The sequence below is a fragment of the Rhinoderma darwinii genome, chromosome 7 (assembly GCF_050947455.1).
Source record: "Rhinoderma darwinii isolate aRhiDar2 chromosome 7, aRhiDar2.hap1, whole genome shotgun sequence".
Classification (NCBI taxonomy): domain Eukaryota; kingdom Metazoa; phylum Chordata; class Amphibia; order Anura; family Rhinodermatidae; genus Rhinoderma; species Rhinoderma darwinii.
The window spans coordinates 133,811,923-133,824,507 of record NC_134693.1 but is presented as its reverse complement, the minus strand read 5'-3'; the positions used below and the strand labels follow the sequence as shown (position 1 = coordinate 133,824,507).

General features: G+C 43.6%; 1 protein-coding gene and 1 long non-coding RNA gene across 3 annotated transcripts in view; one reads left to right on the top strand and one right to left on the bottom strand.

Annotated features, from left to right (window-relative positions):
* The window catches only part of LOC142656799 (laminin subunit beta-1-like), a 72,479-nt gene extending 70,140 nt beyond the window's left edge, over nt 1-2,339 (bottom strand). The window contains exon 1 of the mRNA XM_075831712.1: nt 1,973-2,339. The gene's annotated coding sequence lies outside the window, so the exon portion shown is untranslated. The remainder of the gene's footprint in view (nt 1-1,972) is intronic.
* LOC142656800 (uncharacterized) lies at nt 1,991-6,563 on the top strand. 2 transcript variants are annotated; one of them, XR_012849756.1, is made up of 3 exons: nt 1,991-2,210; nt 4,987-5,070; nt 6,229-6,563. It is a non-coding gene; the product is annotated as an uncharacterized LOC142656800 (long non-coding RNA). The 2 variants fall into 2 exon arrangements; XR_012849755.1 differs by lacking the exon at nt 1,991-2,210 and adding an exon at nt 2,227-2,347.
* Nucleotides 6,564-12,585: the final 6,022 nt, after the last annotated feature.

The window sequence follows — 12,585 nt, the reverse complement described above, 5'->3', positions numbered from 1 at the left end:
ATGTAGAGGGCCCCATTACCCGTTCCTAATTTAATATAGTCCATCTATACCTGATTATTCTCATCTGAAATGGAAGTTCTGAAAACTTTCACATAATGTTGGTGGACTTCTCCTTTAAGAAAGCAAAAAAATGCGACCCCCTTCCGCCACTTGTTCTTTCAATTGTTGGGGTTCCCAGCAGCCAAATCTTCAACAACACCCCTTTCATGACATGTCTGACACGTGACATATCTCCACTTTTTGAGACTGTAATTTTTAGGTCCAGCATTCTGTGCTGTTTAATTTCATAATACATCTGTATAGGTTGTTTTTTTTTTCGATACAGAGCCCTAATTTCCCTGCACAGAGATAGAGGAAAATGATAAAATAATGTTTGATTGCAGCAACCACTAGAGGGCGCTTAGGAGCTTACTGCATACTGTTTATACACTGAACTCAATAATAACACAATATGCAGTAAGCTCCCCCTAGTGGTGACTCCAAAAAGACAGCATTGTATCTTTTAACTCTATGTCTATGCTCTTTATTAGAAAAATGGAGCTACGGCCGCTTTAAAGATATTATTATAATATTAATAATAATAATAATAATAATAAAAAAGTAATATAATAATAAAAGGGGGAGATCTAATTTGAGGTTAAGCTATATGCATGGGATACAGGCATTTCCTTTTTTTTTTTTGCGTACAGGATAAACATACATGTGGAAACTGGCAGGTATTGCCATGCCCACTCACATGTCTCAACAGATCTGGCACTCACAGCCGTGGTTTACTCACATCTCCCACAATGCAGTGTGATAAAAAATAACACATAAAAATCTAGTTCATAAAAAGTTTTTCTCTGCAGAAAATCCACAGCACGAAAGTTCCGACCGGAGAAAGAAAACATTACAATTCTCTGTAATTATGTCCTTTGTACTTTTAGAAAACTAATGTGAAACTTTACACGAATGGGAGCGTCAGTGTAAGGGTATGTTCACACTTAGTGTTTTCAGCCGTTTTTCGGGCCATAAACGTCTGAAAAATCGGAAGCAGAACGCTTCCAAACATCTGCCCATTGATTTCAATGGGAAATACGGCGTTCTGTTCCGATGGAGCGTTTTTTTACGCCTCGTTTTCCGAAAACGGCATGGAAAAAGACGCCCAGCGAAAAAGAAATGCATGCAGGCAGTTGCAGGCTGTCAGGGCATGCTGGGACTTGTAGTTTTATGACAGAAGGAGACCTACAGGTTGCAGATCCATGTGTATATAGTAAAAAAAAAGTTAGAATTCCTTTCTGGGAAAGTTGAATGGCAACCAATATATAGCACCCAACTTTCCAAGAGTCCTGATAGGGAAAATAAGGATCTAAGTGATATGGAAGCTCAAAAACAGCCATATTGCTTGTCACCCAGCTTTTCCAGGACGGGATATAACTGTGAAATGTTTCAGGGATTTATATTACAGTCAGACTCTCCCCAGCCTCAAATGGTTGATAACAGGGAACAATAGCTACATATACGTTAGATTTTAGGTGTTGTGTTACTTTAATTACTTGGATAGTTTTTATGTCAGGACGCAGTAGAAAAAATGTAGAAGTTTCCAGCAACAATAAATCTATTTTTACACAACTTAAATACCCAAATAATACCATAAAATAAAGTAATATAACTTATAATATAATATATAATACTACCACTTAAAGAAAGCCATGATTTGGTTTAGCCAAAGACACATATCTATTATATAGATGTAGCAGAGCTGAGTTTGTCACCTGGCACACCACATGGTGATCTCAAAAGATGTGTGGCTTTGCATAGGACTGCGGATAAACCTAGTGTAGTATCTAACGCCAAAGAGTTCGATGACAAATTAAGCTCTGCTACATCTGTACCAGGCAAAGTTTCTGTACCAGCTGACTGTGACAATGTGACCTGTTTCCTATGGGACAAAGTCTTAAAGGAGAAAGAAATAATGACGTTTGGGACTCACCTGCTGCTTAGGGAGGATTTTCAGGTGGATCTTCTGCGCCAGGTCTGCAGGGAGCTCGGGTTGGAATACGACGTCTTCTCTCAGTCTTGAGGATTATCTCCTTTGTGATATTTTTTTTTCATAGCTGTGGGGTGTATCCTGCACGCTGCTCCCCTGCCAAGAAGTGAACTGGGCGAGACCTGTCACCGTGTTTGCCTGTGGTTATTATTACCTGCTTCCTACAAGTACCTGATTCCCTGTGAGTGATTTGCGTGCCCCCCCCCCTCTCCTCTTTCCTCCTGAAGGTATTGAGCCGGGCACAGGGAGGGAGCAGATGGGATTGTAGCCGCTCCGCCAAGGTGTAGAGACAGACGCGGGTATATGGTTTCGGCTTTTGTAAGTTATAACCTTTGATATTGCGGCCATTGTTCTGCGGCTCATATTTCACTCACGTGTAATGTTTCTGCAAATGACACAACGTGCGGGGCTGTGGGCACAGTTTACAGGGCGCAGTTTACAGGGCGCAGATTACGGGGCACCTTCATCGTTCACAGCAGAGAATATTTAATACTTTTCAGAAATTGGTTCAGGGAGAAAGTGTGTGTGGCAATTTGTATGACTAATGTCTCTCCCCTAAAATGCCCCAACCTGATCCCTTCACATAACAGTGACACCCACAGTGCCCCATAATAACGATAGTCACAGTGCCCATATAATAACGATAGTCACAGTGCCCCATAATAACGATAGTCACAGTGCCCCATAATAACGATAGCCACAGTGCCCATATAATAACGATAGTCACAGTGCCCCATAATAACGATAGTCACAGTGCCCCATAATAACGATAGCCACAGTGCCCCATAATAACGATAGCCACAGTGCCCCATAATAACGATAGCCACAGTGCCCATATAATAACGATAGTCACAGTGCCCCATAATAACGATAGCCACAGTGCCCCATAATAACGATAGCCACAGTGCCCATATAATAACGATAGTCACAGTGCCCCATAATAACGATAGTCACAGTGCCCCATAATAACGATAGCCACAGTGCCCCATAATAACGATAGCCACAGTGCCCCATAATAACGATAGCCACAGTGCCCCATAATAACGATAGCCACAGTGCCCCATAATAACGATAGCCACAGTGCCCCATAATAACGATAGCCACAGTGCCCCATAATAACGATAGCCACAGTGCCCCATAATAACGATAGCCACAGTGCCCCATAACAGTGAAATGTTACCATAACAATCACACCCACAGTGCCCCCATAATAATGATAGCCACAAAGACCCATGACAGTGACAGCCACAGTGCCTGAATAACAGTGACAGAGAAAATGCTACCATAGCAGACACCTACAGTGCCCCCATAACAGTGACAGCCACAGAACCACTGTAACAGTAACACTCACAGTGCCCCCATAATAATGTTAGCCACAAAGCCCCATAACAGTAACAGCCAGTGTCCGAATAACAGTGACAGACACAATGACAGCGACACCCACAGTGCCCCCATAATAATGATAGCCTCATTGCCCGATAACAGTGACAGCCACAGAACCACCGTTACAGTGACATCTAGAGTGCCTCCATAATAATAATAGCCACAGTACCCAAATAATAGTGACAGACAAAATGCTGCTATAACTGTGACACCCACAGTGCCCCCATAATAATGATAGCCACAGTACCCCCATAACAGTGACAGCCACAGAACCACCTTAACAGTGACACCCACAGTGCCCTATAATAATGATAGCCGCAGTGCCCCATAATAATGATAGCCAGAGTACCCCATAATAATGATAGCAAAGGTGTGCTCATTACAGTGACAGCCACAGTGCCCCTAAATAGTGCCAATCTCAATGCCCCATAACAATGACAGCCACAGTGCCCCATAACAGTACGAACCACAGTGCCCCAAAAAGTGTCAGTCAGAGTGCACCCATAACAGTGACTTCTACAGTGCCCCTTCTTTTACCTGTGACAGTCATGATGTGTTTCTCCTTGTGTACTTGCACATGCTCAGACACAAATGCCAGCCTGTGCCGGACAATCGCCTGTTCCTGCTGGCATCGCTGAACCGCCAATAAACCTGAGAGCATCCCAGACATTTTGGGGAGTAGCATTATTGCATATTCCCTTAAATTCCCAAGAATCCCCAATAAATAAAGGTCCTTGAGTCGCCCTGTTCTGTCAAATTATGGTCAGCCATTTCTGAATTCTATCTGGGAAAATGTGTGTGACAAACAATACCGCAAGGCGGTCACCAGCTTCCTGCAAATATGACTATTTATGAAGTAAAACAGGAGCTGGGCATGTGTCGCTGCATAACAAAGCAGATTTGCCATTCAGGAGCCATGGAAAGTTGTGTGACATCCTCTATGGAAGATATTATGAAAGCCATTGGTAGTCACCCAACTTTACCTTCAAGGGGTTTAATCAGATTTTTCAGTGCAACTCATGTCTATGGGCTGTGTCTGCAGCATCCATGTGAATGAGCTGCAATACCAGACACAGCCTATGGACAATAGTGGCGCTGTTTCTCTGAGAATCTATCTAGCATGTCCCATACAATTCCACTCAGCAAGTCAAAAATTAAAAATTGTAGACACCAAGACTTCGCCAGAAAATGTGTTCCCAGTGGTATCCTTATTTTACCGCCAATAGGAACTAGCAGATTCTGGCATTAGTAGGGTTAACAGGACATCTCCTTATGGAAAGTTCCCAAGGAAACTCTTAGTAAATAGGTAGGAGGTGGATTTCTCCTTTGTGCAGTCTGTCAAAGGCTGAGGGAGAGTTCGAGGCTCGGTCTATAGTGGAAGGCGATGAGTACATAGTGTAAGATAAACAAGGCGTCCCGGGCTTGTACCAACATCTGCCGGAGATCTGCACGCTGCGCCTATGGCAGTAATGTACATATGTTTAATGTAAATATAGGTTCTGGGTTATCTGTAGAGGCCCCAATGCAAATTCTGAACCGTGTAATGCTTCATGTCTCCTGTGGTGGCGCTGCAGGGAAATTGAACACTTGTTGCTGGGTTCTCCGGCAGATTACAACTGATTGAGGGTGGTCTGAGATGACTGCAGGAACGAGAAGAGGTGGGTATCTGACCCAGGTCTGTATTTATTATGGGGGTCTGATCTTGGGTCTGTATTAATTTTGGGGTGTGATGAAGGGAGTTATATGCATTATTTGTGATTAAAATGCTGTAGGTTGGAGGAGTGTCCTATATAAATGGGCGGGACATAGGGTAAAAAAAATCACATACCACACTTTATAGAATCTACCTGGTGCCCCTTCTCAAAAGTTGGTAGAGATGCCTTTAAACATTATTTACATTAGACAGGACATCCCCTTTAAATTCGAGCTTCACTTTGAAGAATGTATCTGGGGACTGCATAGATAACAATTCCCTAATATGGCGTCATTATCCAGACCCCCCTACTGCGGGAGTATTTTTTGGAGGTGTTTTTGCCTAGTTCCCCACCCACCTGGGTAACTATTACACTAATGACTGACGCTTCTCGCAGCGGGGCAGTCTGGGCACGTCCCGGGTACATTTCATATCCAGAGACGCTCAGTGAGCACGGAAAAGAAGTAAGGAACATGATAAATGACATCACAGCCGCCCAATCACAGAGATCGTGCATACTGCAAATGCTCTAATTGTAGTTGTAATAATACTGCCACCTGCAGGACAATCATAAGTATTACACAATTTATCGATCATGCATTATATGGCCCCTCTGAGGACAGCAGTGGTTTAAATGGTACAGATTTTGCTCCTGGGGTTTTAAGCTACACCTCTCGGACTGTTTGTCCCTTTAATAGGGACGTCAGCAAATGCTTTACATTACATATATAATACTGAAAGCAGGATTAGACGAGTAAGCATAGGGGGGCAAAAGCAAGACGTCCCCCCACCGATCCAGGTTTAGACCACCCTACCCTTTCATCCCAACATTGGGGGGCTCGGCTCTTGTTTGCTCTCCTTTCTTATGTATTATAATGTTGTAGTGTTTTTGGATTGGGCACAACCTGTTCTGCCCCCCCCCCATCTTTAATGGCCTTATGGCAACTGGAGGGGCTGTCTCAAAGGTATATACACCATCACGGAGGACTCATTTGTACTGATGGAACAGTGCAAAGTTGCTTCCATTAAAATGTATGGACATGGTGCTCTGGGCCCTTGAGTTCTCAGATATAGGAGCTTTTTTCCGTTTTTGTAAATGTATATTTTCTCACTATCTCCATAGTTGCTGACTGGGCGGGCTCTCCCTGGTGTGATGTCAGAACTTTGCTCTGTGCTCTAAATCAGATGTTTCCCCCTGAAGCTCCCCCTCCCCTCTCACAGCATGCAGTCTCTTGAGCACACTGAGGAAGAGAAACTGCAGCTGCATCCCCCTCCTGCCTATCTTTTATTTACTGTATTACACTAGATGGATTTTTTGGAGACTGAGGAGGTTTCTGGATATTTAGAGATAGCCTGCAGGCTGGGAAAGGGGAACTACAGGCTGCTGGATGGGCGAAGAGATGCCCCTGTCCCATAAGAAGATAAGTTTCACATGTACACCGTACTATGTATACAGTTATTGAACATTTATTACAAACTTTGAATAAAAAATTTGAAATAATTTTTTATCACATCTTTGGTTTCCCTATATTTCAACAGGTGTGGATTTAATAATCAGTAGCCATTAAGATCATGGGAATGGTGACAGCAGCACAGAGAATTTCAGGAGATGTGTTTTTTCTGATCTTGTAGGAGGCAGTGACCTGTACAATCTTGTTATTATATTAGTGATGTGCGGAGGGTAAAAGAAACGAATAGGAGGACACAGACAGGTGGTGGCAGGGTCCCCCAAAAGCGCAGAGCATTTCAGAAGGAAAATTCCACCATAGATGGAAATATGTGTCTCAAATATTTTAAGAACATGTTGTTTTTAGATTCAAGATTTCGTGCGGATTCATTTCCTGCCATCTTTATAGCGGTCTGTGCTCCATTTTTCTATTACAGCTGACTGCATACGGTTTTATTTTTGAGTTCAGTGTATAATCAGTATGCAGTGAGCTCCCTCTAGTGGTGGCTGCAGGTAGACAGAATTTTAAATTCTATGGAGGAGATTTACTAAGACTGACGTTTAATACGCCAGTCTTAGTGAGGTTTTCTCATAATGATAATTTATTCTGTAAATAGGTGATAAATATCTGATCGGTAGGGGATTGACTGCTGGGACCCCCACTGATCCTGAGAACGAGGGTCCCGGCGTGCCCTATGTAAATGGAGCGATTCTGCGCATTTTTGTCCACCGCTCCATTCACTTTCTATGGGGCTGCCAGAGATAGCGCATGGGGCCACAAAGTAAAATCTCCTCCACCAGATCCCCAGGATCATGTTTAAGGGATCTTAGACTCTCTAGTCTGAGGAAGAAATCTTGTAGGTCCCTCTACCCCTTGGCTGTCGTTCATGTCAGGGAATGGAGTACTGGACAGCAGCAGGTCGGTTCGGTCTTGTTGAGACTCCAGCAGTTGCCTGATGTAGATGAGATGATGGCGTTTTTTCGACACCTTCTGCATCACTGGGCGATGAGCAAACGTCCTGAACAGATTTATCTAAACAAAAACACACGACACGGTTATTGTAGTAATAATAATAATATTGTATAATGAAAGCTTCTGGAACTTTCTAATATATTTTGTGTATCAATTGCACTCCATTTTCAAGATCACTGCTTGCTGTCAGTGAATGGGAATATTATAGTTTACATCCAGAGGCTAAAAACGTTTAAAACACGAGCCAGATTGTGCCTGAACTTCCGACCATGATTTATTGCGATGGTTGAAGGGTCCCTTGCAACTTTTTTTCCCCCATAGGGTAACACTGAAGTATCGGCGACAGTCACGGTAATACTATGATTTTACCGTGGCTCATAAGTCACGCTGTGTCGCCATGGAGCCCTAGCTATATTGTTTTGACACAATACCTATTTATAGTATGGCTTATGTAAGTTATGTAGCCTATAATGAGTATAAACTTTGGAATCACATTATAAAAGGAGGTATCGCCACCTGGAGGCCAAAGTAAATACTGCATCTCGAAGGGACTGAAAGCAAATGCTTACTGTCAGTGAATAACTCTTAGCTATGATAAGTTATATTTTGAACTATGAGGACGTAGATTTATAGAACAGTTGGGGGGGGGGGAATGAATATACAATCATGTGACTATGGGATATTTACTGTGTCCTGTGGCATTGCTTCACCATAATCCTCCTTCAGCTTCTGCTTAGATTTCTCTTGCAGGATTCTCCACAGTTCTTCCGCTCCTGGTGTGTCTGTAAAAACGGGGACTATTCACAGACATGTAGCAAGTGGCAATCGAAGCTGGGGTCTAACACCCAGGGGCCATTTTTCCAGCCAAACTTATATAAAAAAAAAAACAGGATTATGGACCATGGGCCACAATGCAAAATCTGTAGACCCCCTATAAATAAGTGACATTGGACCCTCTCAGACATCAAGACTCGGGTACGACTGCAAACCATGAACCTCCTATAAGAACAATCTAGATTAGGGTTTGGGATCTGCTGGAAGGAGAAACCAATGTTTTAGGGTAAGTTCACACGTAGCGGAAATACTGCGGCAGCACAACAGAGTAGCAGCAAAGTGGATGAGATTTGTACAAATCTCCACACGCTGCGTAAATAATAAGCGGAAAAACTGCTGAGAAATTGGCCTGCGGTCCGGTTTTTGTTTTTTTTTAATCCCCAGCATGTAAATAGTATTTGCGTAATCGCTGCTTTTGTGTTTTGCGGGTTTCCCCCAGTGAATTCACTGAGGAGGTAAAACCCTCAACAAATAGCAGATGTTGAGATTATTGCGGTGGAAAAGCTGCGATTCTGCTGCAAAAAAAAAACGCAACTCAGAAAAAAATAAAATCTTATACTTACCCAAAATTCTGCGCTTCTTTATACAGGCCGGCCTCCTAGGATGACATTTCATCCCATGTGACCGCTGCAGCCAATCACAGCCTGCAACCAATCACAGGCTGCAGCGGTCACATGGAAATATCATCCTAGGAGGCCGGCCTGCAGGAAAGCAAAAGGTAAGGTCCCATGCACATGACCGTAGAATTCATCCGTAATTACAGACCTGTTCATTTCTACTGCCTCCCCATATATTTGCGGGACGGTGTCCGTGCCGTAGAAAGGCTCCGCAAAAGATAGGATATGTCCTATTTTTTGCTTTTTACGAACGATGCTCCCATCCTTTATATGGGAGTACAGCCCTGTCTGCGGCCAGCCGTGCCCGTAATCAAGGACCGTGATTTCGGGCACGGTCAAGTGCAGGGGTGGTTTGTTTTTTTCCTCTTCTGTTTTCCGCAGCGGATATTCCGGAGAAAAAACTGCACCACAATTTGGTGAGATTTTTCAGCCGGAATTCCCTTTGGCCGCCAGGGCGGGTACGCTGTGTACCTTTACTAGGCGTGTCCGCCCTGTGTGAACGTAGCTTTATGGTTGAACTATTATAGCTCTTGGTTATAATTTATAATAAGAAAATTCCATGAATAGTAATAGATTAATAGTATCCGATTTTGTGTTAATCTTTTATTTTGGGTTGTCTTTTTGAAGGTTCTTTACCCCCATACAAATGAGTTTTATGTATCGTCCAATAATCCAGAATATTTGATTATCCGGATTAAAGGATTTTTACTGTATATGCTAATAACTAGTGCTTGTGGTACAAAACCAGAGGATACACTGGGGTAATTGTGACATTGGGGTAAGAGGGTGTAAGTAGTGAATCCATGAAGGGCATCAAAGCAGCGTACCCCACCCCTGATATGTATCGCACCGCCCACTGCTTCCAGAGATGATGAGTCCAATCCCAATGATAATAATATTAATATTTTACCTTCCATCTGGTCCAGAATGTCTTGTAGTGAACGGCTGATGTGAAACTCCATTGGTGGAGGATGCAGAAAATATTCAGCTGTTTCTTGACCCAGAACCCTTTGGAGGCAAATTAAAATCTATTATTTCTTTCTAAGCTTCCGGTAGATTTGCTTCACTTAGGACATTGGGTGAGCGGCCCTGTGCGAAGGGCTCGAGTCCTTAGGGTCAGCGCTGGGTTAGGGTGCTTCACATGTACCAGTAGTGGAACAACCCGTGTCCATATACCTTATTACAAGATATGGACTTCATAAAGAAGGGGTACCCTCCTCCCCTCCCCCTCCACTAGCCTGAGATGCTCCCCCTATAGGGGACTTATATAGTCTGTGCATTATATAGATGGCCCATTGATTTCACCGGGCGCCGTGTAACGTACCATTTTTTCATCAGCGTCATTGCACACAAAATTCCGGTGAGACAACGAATTCTCCCAGCGGTAACAGTAATCAACTGGACAATACCTTTAACTTTTTGATTTTGTTTTGTCCGATATATGGAATCAGATTGTATTATATTTCCGCTTTAAGGCTCCCTGCACACAGCCATAGCCAAAATCCCGGACCGTGATTACGGCTACGGCCACCCGCAGACAGTCGTCCGTATTTGCGGGCCATGCTCCCTATATAAAGTATGGGAGCACGGTCCATAAAATAAAAAAATCGGATACGTGCTATTTTTTACAGAAGCTTTCTGCGGCCCAGACACCTTCCCGTAAATATATGGGAAGGTGTCAGTGTGCCATAGATATGAATGGGTCCGTAATTACGGATGAAATCTATGGTCGTGTGCATGAGGCCTACGTAGTGACGTATCATGGAGGCAGATCACCCGGCTGCTATGTGGCCCGTGGCTACACTGATCTGCTTCCCAACATACAGTCACAGCGTTTGCCTGCAGCAGCCACTAGGGGGAGCTCACTACATACAGAGGTATACAGCTCCCATTGACTTCAGTAGTAGTAGTAGCTGCTGTATAAATCTGTATGCACTGAGCTCCCCCTAGTGGTGGCTGCAGGCTGTCAGAGTTTTATTATTTACTTTGAAAAGGGAAGCAGGGGATTTCAAGCCGTATACGCCTATAAAGATCAGTTTTGACATTTTAGTGCACACTAACTTTAGTAAAAAAGTTGTACACTTGTTAAAGTTCTCAGTGGGAGGGGGGGTTTGAGTTTTGCTATTATGAGGCGCTATGATTTTTGTGTACACCACTTCCATCATGAGCGTTTGACGCATACTTTATATGCATACCTCCAAAATGTCCCTCATTTAAAGGGACAGTCTATACTTTTAACACAAATTCCTCTTTGCTACGGAAATGTTGCATTCACTATATTGCTCCACAAAGTTGTTGCCACTCCGGTTCCTGATTCTGTATTAGATTTTTGGGGTTCTTATTATTTTTTCTGCATGAGTTTGTATATTCAGCTGTATTTGGGGTAATGTGGCCGCTGAAGACTAGGGACCAATTCCCCTGCCACCTACCTCTGCAGCTGCTGTTCATAGGTCAGATCTTCACTGGACCCATCACCCTCATCCTCCTCGGATGATTCCTGCAACATTTCACCGACACTACGACTGAATGGGCTCTTGCCAGAGTGACTTCTATGAACGGATATCCTCCGGTTAGGGCTCAGTCCCCAATCCTGACATTAGAAGAATATAAATAAACCAGATTTTCCATTTTCTTTCTATATACAATGTAGAGTTCCCTTACCATGTGTATCCTCCCAGTGCTGCTGAAATGATAGTGTCACAGTACGCAGCGCTTCTTTTATATTGTCCCGGGAGTGTTGTCATAGTGATCTCATCTTCAAATGGTTCCGTTTTTCCCCTGGTAATTATTAATAAACATAAAATCGCTGCCTGTCCTGACACCGCGCAGCTTCTCGCTGTCCTGCTGAGCTGGAACTAATAATGGAGAGGGAGTCTATGGAGGCGACATAGGTGAGCTGTAAAATAACCCTTTATCACCCTGTAAATCACCGTACACGTCCTCTGTGGGAATGGAGACTGGAATCATCTATCAGGTTTATGTTTGCATTTTTCAAAAAGTGTCTGCGTTGCCTACTCACTAAGGAGGCCGCCATACTGTGGAGACAACTTGTCTTCAGTTATTCACAAGAACCGAGGGATATCACTGAGGCATCCGATGCTGAGCCCCCTGTTACCCCCTAATCAGTGCTGGACTAAGATAGTAAGAAAATACTTGAGGGTCCACTCATACAAAAGAGCACGTCCACTTAAAGCGCATAGGGACGTCATAAAGGGGGATACTCACGAGATCGGGGGGGGGGGGCCCTATGCAATCATATTTTACATGGACGTCCATACACCTGTTTTGATAAATCTCCCCTTTGTCCTTAGAGTGGCGCTAGACTAAAAGCTGGACTAGCAATGATCAGCTGATCACCAGGGTGGCTTTATTTTAAAGGGGTTGTCCAGGTTAGAAAACCCATTTCCATACACCCTATTAGGCAATTCATTGGTAATAGAGGGGGGTCCTCTGTTCAGGATCCTCATCTCTTGACCAGAGAGGAGAGCGGTTACAAAGAGCGTTTCTCTCTCTCTGGAGGACCTGTCCTGTATTACACAGATAACACATTGATATGAATGGACACCGTGTAATGCTTAATTTCGCCTGTGGTGGAGCTGCAGAGAAATT